A 4598-nucleotide genomic window follows, 5' to 3' on the forward strand; every position below is an offset into this window, starting at 1 on the left:
ATCTTGTTATTTCTACATGAATTCCAATCATTTATTCACCATCTCATTCATTCACATCAGTATTTTGAATAACTTCTCTGCCCAATTCTTCCACTGAGCAAGGTCATTTACCGAGTACATGCCCTCCATGCAAGAAGAATTCTAGTCTCTTTTCTATTCAGTCAAGCTCACTGAAGCTAAGGCAAGCCCAACATTGCTACCTCCCAGTGTGTATAGCGAAGCCATAGCCCACCTACGTAATCGCTCCATTAAAATGAGCATTAGCTTTGGACTCAAAAGTTGCATTGAGATAAATTCATCTATCATCGTGTTAGTCCTCCCCAGTGAGTTCACACGAGGATTCGAATGGACCTAGAAAACGCATTCTTCAGTGAGCCCCTTGGCCCTGTGTGAAGGGTATGCTTCATATTTGAAACTCATGACCTTCCAAGATGGTGCTTCCAGGTGTAAAATTCACTTGCATGTAGAGCGTAACAGTTATTGTTTGTCCAAGACCTAAGTGTCCTTTGTCATCCCTCATCCATCCTCGATGAAGATTCACTTGGATTTTCTCAATGAATTCTTTTGAAATTCAAGCCCACCTATTCGATTTGATCGAGCTTGTAGATCATGTAATTTATTGTTCTTGTGGTCACGGGATTGGGGCTTGGATCTTCCACCCATTTGCAAATTCAATTATACCTTGCCCCAACGTGGAGCCCACATTAGCAAGTTTGTTCGCATCGGCATTCAAATGGTGGAGAATATGGAGACAGGATATTTCATCAAATTGTGAGGATAAGAGAGTTATCTTGGACACAATTAGAGGAATCCTTGAGAATTCTCCAGCTAGTGCCAACGAAATTTGCCTATCACCACCATGGAATCTCGGTGGACTATTAATTCTTTTAAGGTGTTGTACCTCGCTGCATCCAAACTTTTCCACAAGACTAATATTCTTCTTGGTTATTTGTGGTGATTACTAATCCCAAACATAACTATCTTCCTTTTGTTCATAAAAATTATAAATCACAACCCCTTTATCCCACTTTACACAAAAATATATTATTAATTTATAATAATTTTATAACTATTCTTATCTTTTATATTTTAATTTATAAATATTAATATTATATATTTTATCATTTTAATATTTTATTAGCAGGAAAGACTAAGTTCCACTTTAAAAAATGTAAATTATTTGAAACCCTGAACCTCCTCCACATTCTTTATTCCTGAGTAGCGGCTGCACAATATTTTCAGAATATTGACTTTAGGGGGAAACCCTGCCTTTAGAGAGAAAACCCTGCCTACATTTCCATAGATGAAAATTTGAAAGTCATGAATCCAACCTGTTCAATGGAAAGACCAACCACTCTTCTATTTTAATATGACCGATTCCTATCTGCCTAATCGTAACAAAAAACACTGATTACTTTTTTCATGATTCAAAAGTTCATTGAACATCTACACGTAGAGAGTGATGTCATTTAATTTCTCACGAAGTCATTTCAGTGAGATAGTAAAGCAATCATACGACGACTGCAAACATTAATTTTATCAAACGCTGACTTTTAAAGCAATACGGTGATTTTCTTCCGATTAAAATTTTCGTTGACCCTCGTAGGATTCCCCGGACGGTGCTTTCATAATTTGATATGTTTTTGATATCAACCCCTTGATATCCCACATTATGGCTGCCAACAATGTTCTGAGTCAAAAGACATCGATTCCCTACTAGGGACAATTAAGATCGAGGATCTTTAAATTATGAGAGCACTAAATTTCTAATTTGATCCTAACATAACAAGACAGACAATATTGAAATCCACTCAGTCATGCAGTTTTAATTTGCAATCTAAATTAACATAGTCAAAGTTTTTGTGAACAAGAATAGTTCTACTTCATTTATGGGTTGAATATATATATATATTTTAGAGTTATATTTCAATTTTATTATTCATTAATTTTAAACAGTGATTTTGAAGTTATATTAAATAAAGGTAAATATTTAAATATTTATTTAATAATATAAGAAAGTGATTATTTATTTATTTTTAAATAAAAAAAGTTAATAGTAAAAACCCTATTTAGAATATAGCTATATTCTGAATATAGCTGTATTAAATTTTAAATGCTTAAAAAAATTGCTCATATTAAATCCATTTCCATTAACAAAATTCAAATAGTCAGACAACTCCACAAAATTATATTACCATTTTTATATAAAATTAAAATTTATAATTAACAAAATATTTATTTAATATTCTCAATATCTCCGGTATTAGGCTTCTTATAGGATCTATCTACTGTCTTCGATCCCATCTTTCCTAATATTTCATCCCTCCCACTCCTCTTCAGATTCCAAGAATAACAAGCCCAGCGACCGTGGGCTTGTTTTCTGTAGATCAAAATCAAGTTCTTGAAGCCAATCTACCTGGAGTGCGTTATCGAATAATTCCTCCACTCCATTATCGTCAGCATCGGTTAAACTGTTAACACCCTGCACATTTCTTTTATCAGAACACATGACTTCGATTTCATTCGTCTGTACCGCCAATGTAGCCGGTTCCCTGCAGAACACATCGGATCCCAAATCTGACGGGGACGAGAGCAGATTACAGAATACCGCAGTTTTTACTCTCATGGATGTGGGTTTTAATACATAATTTTTAAGGGGAGCAGATTTTGACCTCGTTTTCAGATTTTTGTGTTGAGATTGAGATTGGGTGATGGACAGCATCTTCTTGTTCAGATGACTGTTCCAGTAGTTCTTGATTTCGTTATCTGTTCGCCCAGGCAGTCGTCCTGCTATCAGCGACCACCTGCAATATGCATGCATAAAATTGACATAACTGATGAAACGCTGAGTTGCATGCATAAAATTGACGTAAATGACGAAACGCTGAGTTTAATTTTAACATAGAACATATTAGTATGGCATTGATAAACTGTTAAACTTAACTTCTTCAATTTAATTTCATTTCAGGTTTTGGAAATATTTTGAAACCTAGTTCCGATCTATAGAATTTGAAATATTTTAAAAATCCACCTGCCAGGGGTGAACTCTGCCAAGTGAATGAATGTTGAAGTCATTTCCACATACCGATTGCCAAGAAGACGGTGAAGGCGAATAATGAGCTCCTCCTCCTCGGGGGAAATATTTCCACGTTTAATGTCGGGACGAAGATAGTTCACCCAACGTAGTCTACAACTCTTTCCACACCGCATGAGACCTGCAAAACAAAATCGCTCCGGTAATTTACCTAACTTACATCTGCTCAGTACACGTTTACATCTGCATTGATAAATCAGTACTATTTGAGATTTTCTGACCTGCTTTCTGCGGGAGATTTGTCCCGGCACCATCGCCATGAATTCGAATGTAGTCCGAAAGAATCAGATCCTCCTTGGCGGTCCACATCCCGCGGTTGAGCCGTTCTTTTGAGCAGCAACGAGACCTACCCATCCTGGATGCTCTTCGTCACTAACTGACCAGCTGATGATCTCCTTTGCAAGGCCATTGTGTGTCTATATATAAATCTTAGTTTTCCCCTACCCGAAATCTTTACTGCAGCAAATCTTTGGCTACTGATGTAAAAAACGTGACCTTATGATTATTGTAGCAGAATTTCAATGGTCAGAATCTAAGGCCTACCAAAACGTGTCTCACTATGCTTCTAATAGCTGTCCATGGATTGCAGAGCTTGTCAGAATCATCAATAGGGGAGTTGAATTTTAAAACTAGTGCTCATTCCAGAGGTTGTCAGAATCATGAATAGGGGAGTTGAATTTTAAAACCGGTGCTCAATTAGCGCATGAATGGTTGATTCCGCATTTTCGGGCATCAATCATTGAGTGTTTGAATGATGATTAAAGATGGCCAATCCTAAAATGGTGTATATACGAATTATTAGAGGTCGTTTCCTTCGCAGGTTTAATAGAAATATTTTAGAAATTAGATGTTTAACATACTTTTATATGTTAAAGTTATTAAATATCTTTTTCTTCGCAGGGTTAATATAAATATTTTAGAAATTCGATGTTTAACGGAGTTTTATATTTTAAGTTTTTAATTGTTTTTTTAATTAGAGTGTATATATATTTATATATATATATTATTTTTAACAAAATGTCTGATTATGTCACTGTTCAAAATGTGATTAAGTTAACATGTAGTTGACATGTATTTTTTTAAATAAAATTAAAATATTATTTAAAAAAATAATTTCTAACTATAATAAACATATATATTTGGTTATTTTTAATTGAAAGAGTTATAATATTTTCATAGTCTTACTTTTATTGTGATCTTTGAGTAATATGGAGATGCAAATATATTTCATTCTTATTATCAACCCTAAATATAATATTTAGATATTTATGTGAAATAACTTAATTTTATATGAAATGTAAAGATAAAGTAAATATATGTCAAAAAATTTGAAATTTTCAATTTTGAATGTCACGAAGGTGCATAAAATGTTAACCATAAGTAATTGAAAGTAAAATAAATCAATTAGTTTAGGAAGAAGTGTACTTCATAAAATTATTAATATATAGTATTTAAAAAATATTAATAATAATTAAAAAAAGGTGAGAAATAAATAAATATTTCA

At 33.6% G+C, this 4598-nt stretch overlaps 1 pseudogene; it reads right to left on the reverse strand.

Annotated features, from left to right (window-relative positions):
• Nucleotides 1-2317: 2317 nt before the first annotated feature.
• On the reverse strand, nt 2318-3448 carry LOC149265277 (transcription factor MYB8 pseudogene; annotated as a pseudogene).
• Between the last annotated feature and the right edge of the window lie 1150 nt (nt 3449-4598).

Source organism: Pinus tabuliformis, chromosome 6 (assembly GCF_031772625.1).
Source record: "Pinus tabuliformis cultivar Carrire ecotype Pingquan chromosome 6, CPIR1, whole genome shotgun sequence".
Taxonomy (NCBI): Eukaryota; Viridiplantae; Streptophyta; class Pinopsida; order Pinales; family Pinaceae; genus Pinus; species Pinus tabuliformis.